Source organism: Hemiscyllium ocellatum (genome assembly GCF_020745735.1).
Source record: "Hemiscyllium ocellatum isolate sHemOce1 chromosome 27 unlocalized genomic scaffold, sHemOce1.pat.X.cur. SUPER_27_unloc_12, whole genome shotgun sequence".
NCBI classification, from domain to species: Eukaryota; Metazoa; Chordata; class Chondrichthyes; order Orectolobiformes; family Hemiscylliidae; genus Hemiscyllium; species Hemiscyllium ocellatum.
In genome coordinates this window covers 1024-8220 of record NW_026867479.1, presented here as the reverse complement: position 1 = coordinate 8220, position 7197 = coordinate 1024, and the positions used below count along the sequence as shown (strand labels likewise).

Here is a 7197-nt window from a genome sequence, read left to right as displayed (position 1 = left end):
AAACACCGCCCCATTTAACGTTCTCGAGCTATAGCTTTCCCAGTCAACATCTGGAAAGTCAAAGACTTCCAGAACAACCACATTATTACTTTCACTCTTCTCCTGAATCACCCTTGCAATCCTTTCTTCTACGTCTCTAGGACTATTAGGCCTGTAGAAAACTCCTAACAGGGTGACCTCACCTTTCCTATTTCTAACCACAGCCCAAACTACCTCAGATGGCGAGTCTTCATCCATCATCCTTTCCACCGCTGTAATACTATCCCTGACAAGCAATGCCACGCTTCCCCCTCTTTTACCCCCACCTCTGACCCTACTAAAACATTTAAACACTGGAACCTGCAACAACCAATTCTTTCCCTGTTCTACCCATGTCTCCGTAATAGCCACAACATCGAACTCCCAGGTACCAACCAACGCTGCAAGTTCACCTACGTTATTTCGTATACTTCTCACATTGAAGTATATACACTTCAAGTCACATTCCTGTTTAGAGGCAACCTCCTACGAGATTGATGCCATGTTCCTAACCTCCCTACACCCTAAAGCTACAGTCTAGGTTCCCATGTCCCTGCAGAGTTAGTTTAAACCCCACCTAAACGAGCACGAGCAAACGTCCCCCCAAGGATACTGGTGCCCCTCAGTTTCAGGTGTAGACCATCCTGTTTATAGAGGTCCCACCTTCCCCAGGAAGAACCCCAGTTATCCAGATACCGGAATCCCTCCCTCCTGCACCATCCCTGTAGCCACGCTTTTAACTGTTCTCTCTCACTATTCCTTGACTCGCTATCAAGTGGCACGGGTAACAAACCAGAGACAACAACTCTGTTAGTTCTAACTCAGCACTTCCAACCTGGCGCCCTGAAAGCCTGCCTAACATTCTCATCCTTCTTCCTACCTATGTCGTTGGTGCCAATGTGGACCACTTCGGGCTGCTCCCCCACCCATTAAGGACGCGGAAAACACGATCAGAGACGTCACTTACCCTTGCACCTGGGAGGCAACATACCAATCGTGAGACTCTCTCACCACCACAAAGCCGCCTATCTATGCCCCAAAATATCGAGTATCCAATAACTATTGATCTGTTCTTCTCCAACCTTCCCTTCTCAGCAACAGGAACAGGCTCTGTGCCAGAGGCCTGAACCCCACTGCTTACCCCAGGTAAGTCGTCCCGCCAACAAGTATTCAAAATGGTATACTAGTTCTTGAGGGGAACGACCGCAGGGGGTCTCTGCATTGGCTGCTTTCTCCAAATCCTCCTCACTGTCACCCGTCTGCCTGCAATCTTTGGAGTTGCAACTTTCCTAAAGCACCAATCGATGAGCCCCCTCTGCCTACCAAATGATTCTAAGTCCATCCAACTCCAGCTCCAGTTCCTGAACACGGTCTTGGAGGAGCTGGAGATGGGTGCACTTCCTGCAAGTGTAATCAGCAGGGACGACCATGGCGTCCCTCGCCTCAACCATGTCGCAAGAGGAACATTACACTGTCCTCACTGCAATCCCTCCTAAGGTAAACTTCAAAAAAAACTAGGTCTGAAGAACAGAAAAAGCAAAATGCAGCACTGACCTGCTTACCACAACGGGTCTTATAATTAGGTTAGAGGAGGAGGGCGGGTGGGAGGCACTACTCCTGTAGTGCCTCGGGTTCCTCTCCTGCGCGCCTTTATCGGAAAAAAAACCTACCCAGGTAAGCATGCGCTACACCAGCTTCCGGGTCCGCTCCGCGCTTTTTTCCAATAAAGGCACGCAGGTGAGTCCCGGAGATGTGACATGACTCTCCAGTCTCCCCAATGTTATAGAGATCGCATCGGGAGCAAGGGATACAAAAAAATTACATTGATGGATGTACCGGTGAAAGTCTTCTTTCTGCCGCAGCCCAGGTTCGATTCCCGGGCAGCGAGGCAATTTTTAGCAGAGCTACCAAGCAGCGTGCATGTCTCCCTGGTGGTCTAGTGGTTAGGATTTGGCACTTTCACCGCCGCGGCCCGGGTTCGATTCCCGGTCAGGGAAGGCGCTTTCAGCTGGCCCACCGGCTGTCCATTCTTCTGCAGTGTACTTTTCAGTTGTTTATTGATCTTCACCGTACCTGGGTGCAGCAGTGTGATGTAGCTCGTTGAAATCGCATCCTGATGCGTATTTGTTTGCATGTGTTGGGATGATTGCTTCTGCAGCTACAAACGAGTGAACAGTCTTCACTCTCTCGGCGGAGCAGGTCGGGGCTGCTTGGCAGTGTCTGTTTGTAGACGCGGTTACGTGTGTTTTACAGTTTAAATTTAATTTTTCTTGTCTCCCTTCATTCCACTTAAAGTTCAAGAGACCTCAAACCGAAATTCCCCAGGTACTTTTGGGACAATTTCTTCCAGGTGTTCGCTAAATATATCTCTGAGAACTTTGTAAAGTTTGAACATTGTGAGTGTTGACTTTTTGTACTTTGGCGCGAAATCACAGTTCGAAGAAAACAGAATGGCGCAACTTAGACAGAGTTTATACTTGCAGGACGGCGATCTGTCTGCGGGTGCATGATGGGAGCATCACCCAAAAGGGAAACCATCTCTCCTATTCATTCAGTGTCGTCTTTAGCAGCTTTTCCGTAGAACGGCGCACTGTTCAGCACCTCGCCTTTTCTTTCCCAAAAAACTTTGACATAAATATTTCACATTGGTACACTGGCCCAATGTGCACAATTGAGATGACACACTGGTGGAGGTCTGAGTGGTCTTCTGTTGTTCTCTGTACCCTATGTTGCGGAGGGCAATGCTTATCAAGGTTCACTCCGGTGTCAGAGAAAAGTTGCGAAACAAAACGGTTTAATTTTCTGCCTGTGGAGGGAGCCCGGTTTCTGGGTCCGGGACAAACAACAGTAGGGAGACAGAATGAGAAGCAGCTGTTCCGGAAACTCTTTCCCGCTTGCAATTCTCAGAGCAATGTCAAATGTATTTCACACTGAGCAAGACTCAGCTGGTTAAAGAGGTGGAGCGGGGGTGCTTGTGTGCTCTCAGTGTGGCTCGTTGGTCTCGGGGTATGATTCTCGCTTTGGGTCTTCTACTCCGTAGACTTGCGCGAAATCTGGGACGAGCCCTCGTTTCCTGATTTGTGCAAGAGTGCCCGGTTAACTTTCTCGAAAAGTACCTTCGCTAAAGTGCGGGCTTTTGACTGAAACGTCGATCTTACTGCTCCTCGGATGCTGCCTGAACTGTTGTGCTTTTCCAGCACCACTAATCCAGAATCTGGTTTCCAACATCTGCAGTCATTATTTTTCCCGCTTGGAGTACAAATTGGGCAGAAGGCAAGGAAGTGAAATGATGGAATATTGTGTTGATGTCAGTGGTGCCGTGTTTAAGGAATGTCAGCACTGAAGCAAGATTGGAAATTTGGGACAGCTCTCCTCGGAGAAGAGAAGTTTGAAATCTGGCCTGGTTGAAGCTTTCCAAGTCATGCAAAGTTTAGACAGAGAAAGTGATGTAGTCAAAATGCTCCCACGCCTGAAAGGATCGGCAACAATTCGGCAGAGTTTTAAAGTCATGAGGAAAAGAACTAAAAGTGACATTGGGAAGAACGCTTTCGTACAGGGAGTGGTTGCGTTCAGTAAATCCCTAACTGACACTGACAAAGAGACAGATTGAATAGACGCAAACGGGAATTCGGTGGTCATGTTTAAAGTAACACTGTGCAGAATTACATGGAGAAGGAAAGAGAATGATACGAGTAGAGACCCACGTTTACTTACTGTGTCGAACGAGCAGAGCGAAGGTGGGCCGCATGGCCTCCGTCTGTGCTTTGACACATGCTGTGATTCAGAATGGAATCACAATTCGACCAACAGAATGTGGGAAGTTAGGAAAAAGTTTATATTTACACAGCTTCCATACATCTGCGCGACAGCATATGATACGACAGCAGTGGAGATCTTTGACATCAGTCTCGAAGTGACCTGTGGAAAACTCTCGGCATGTAGGAGCAGAGTGGCGTAGTGGTTGTCTGCTGGGCTCATAGCCCCGAGGTCGATGGATTGAAGTCATCCTCCGCTGTAGTGCAATGTCTCCTTGAGCGGCTTCCTTTTGAACTGGGGCTGTGCTATATTCTATACCTTGCCTTTGCACCTACTGCCTGAGTGTCTGAATACCCTGTATCATACCGACACTCTCGGGGAACTCACACGGTTCAAGTAACATGCTTTTTGGAGGTCTGAGTGGTCTTCTCCTGTTCTTCGTCGGTTTCCTATGAACTGATTCGCAAAACCACTTCTTCTCAATGCCAATGAACTGATAAAGTTGAAACACATGCCTTGTACTTCCATCCATTCCCTGCATTAATCGCCACGCCAGGTCGGACGTGAGTGACAGGACGATCAGTATGTTAGAAACCGTATCACCACTCAGATACAGTTCCTTCCTATGAGGACAGATATTACTGATTGTGAATCACCTCAGAGAGAGGCAAGTGGCAGAGAGTCGCCGTGGACTCGATGGGCTGAAGGGCTTGTGTCTGCGCGAGAATGGTGCAACGTGTTTATGCCGTCCCACTGCCTGTCTCTGGGACAGAGAGGCTGAGGGAGTAAAACTGGTTCATTTTTAACCGTCCCTTCCGTGTTGGACTGCCTGCAGTCCCTCAGCTCAGAGCCGGGGATGACTCTCGGTGAGTGAAGGTTTCACTCGGATTCTCTTCATCTGGGACACTTGAGGCTCAGATGTTAACTGCTGCGCGATCGCAGCAAAGAAAGCGGTGCCCACTTTGCAATAGACTTTCTGCATTTTGCTGCATGAAGACGAATTCTGAACATCAAGCAGGCTGTACAACAATGTACGCATATGAATTTACTTGAGGAAGAGTGCTTGGTGTCCATTTCTCTATGTCTCACCAGCACAGCATTTTTCTATCTCTCCGATAATAGACCTTTGCAGGAAATTCATATTCAAAGTTACTCACTTCCCACGCATTAGTGTAAGTGATTTCTCTCACCTCAAGTGATTGAGAGAGACAGCAGAAGAGCGAATGGACTCTTCCCTCACCCCAGAACAGCTTGCAAGTAGAAACAAAATGGTTTAATTATCCGCCAGTACAGAGTCCAGTTCCTGGGGATGAGACAAACATCAGCGCCCCGGGTACTTCACACTGAGCAAGTTTCAACTGGCTCGGAGTCTCCAGTGTACATTACTCCTTGAGTTTATATTTGCACATCGGTGATATGTCTGCACAACAGCACATGACACTACAGCAGTGAAGATCTTTTGATTTCATTCTCGAACGTGCAAGACACACGCCAACTGAAAAGCTGAATACTTTTCACTGAGTACTCGGGAAAGCTGCCGTGCAATGCAGGAGAATGGCACAGCGGGTGCATGTTAGGATCACAACCCAGAAGGGAAACCATTTTCACTTCTTTACTCAATGTCGTCTTCAGCAGCTTTCCCCTATAACGACACTCTGCTCTCTCCTTTACCTTGTCATCTGCTTCCCAAAACTTCGTGTATCTGAGCTCAATGTGTCACATCGATACACAATTCAAATTTACACAGTTATTCTGGCACGCTTGTGGAGCTCTGAGTCGTGTTGTCCAGTTTTCTGTCGGTGTGTTCTGATCTCAAGTGTTAAACCTCTTCTCTCAGATGGCAATGAACCGGTGAAGTTGAAATACATGACTTGCTGTTTTTGTCCATTTCCTGCGGTAAAGAAACCGACGCCCGTGTAATAAAAGACTCTCTGTAGGATTGCTGTGTCAAGACAAATTCTGAACACCAAGCAGGCTGCACAAAAATGCACTCATACCAATTTACCTGAGGGAAGGGTTTCCATTTCTCTCGGTCCCGACAACACAGCATCTTTCAGTCTCTCCGTTAACAGGACCTTTGGAACAAGCTCAAAGTTGCCAATTTCCTACGCATTTCTGTAACTGACTTATCCTGCCTCAACAACTAGAGAGCAGAAGAGCGTGTGGGCTCCTTCTTCCACCAGGACAGCTTGCAAGGAGAAATAAAATGGTTCAATTATCCACCAGTGGAGAGAGCCCGGCGCCTGGGGATGGGACAAACAGCAGCGTCCTGGGAGCAGGGAGACAGATTGAGAAGCAGGTGTTCTTGAAACTTTCCCTGCTTGCAATTCTGGGAGCAATGTACAATGTATTTCGTACTGAGCAAGTCTCAGCTGCTTCAGGAGGTAGCTGCACACATGGCTGGTGGCTCGTTAGTCTGGGATATGATTCTAGCTGTGGGTCTTCTCGCGAATGCAGACGTGTGAGAGTTCCCGGATTCCAATCCCAGGCGAACCATCATTTCTTAAATTGACCAGAGCAAAAATACCTGATCAATTTTCTCAAAAAGCCGCTTTGTTAAATAAGATCGGACTGCCTGAATTAGGGACGGCGCGGAGCTGCCATTGCGGTGAACACAGCGAAGGGAAACACTTGCTCAAAGTGAAAACAAGTAATCCAGATTTTTCGCCCACGCAATCCGAGTCTGAATGAATCTTCCACCTGTATTCCGCTCAATTCTGAGGGTGATACTTCAGGAAGCGGGGAAGTGAAGTGATTGCAGACGGCGCTGAACAGGTTGAAGTGAATGGTGCCGTCCTGAGGAATGTCAGCAATGAAGGGAGATTGGAAAGTTTGGGGCAGCTCTCTTTGGAGAACAGAGAGCTGAAAGCTGGTCTGATTGAAGTTTTCCACGTCATGAGGGTTTTAGACAGAGGAAATAATACAGTGAAAATGCTCCCAGGCCTGAAAAGATCGAGAACGATTTGGCAGAGATTTAAAGTCATCAGGAAAATAAGTAAAAGTGACATTATGAAGACTGTTTATGCACAGGGAGTGGGGCCAGTAAGTCGCTGTCTGACAGTGACAAAGAGGCAGATTCAATGGACACAAAAGGGAATTCGGTGGGCATGTTCAATGTAACAATGTGCAGATTTACAGGGAGAAGGCGACAGAATGAGACACGTATTTACATATTGTGTTGAACCAGCAGAGCTAAGGTGGGCTGCATGGCCTCAGTCTGCACTGTCACACATTTTGTGATTCTGAGTGAAATCGGAGTTAGACCAAGAGAACGTGGAAAATTTGACAACGGATATATTCTGCCCAACAGGATACTCCATCACAGCAATGAAAGTGTTTTGACATTATCCTCGAAGGTACATGACACAATGCAGATTCAAAACCGAGTATTCATTTGAATCACTGAGTAATGTGTTTACAGTT

General features: G+C 47.5%; 1 non-coding gene across 1 annotated transcript; it reads left to right on the top strand.

Moving 5' to 3' along the window:
* Positions 1-1943: 1943 nt before the first annotated feature.
* On the top strand, positions 1944-2015 carry trnae-uuc (transfer RNA glutamic acid (anticodon UUC)). The gene has a single exon. It is a non-coding gene; the product is annotated as a tRNA-Glu (tRNA).
* Positions 2016-7197: the final 5182 nt, after the last annotated feature.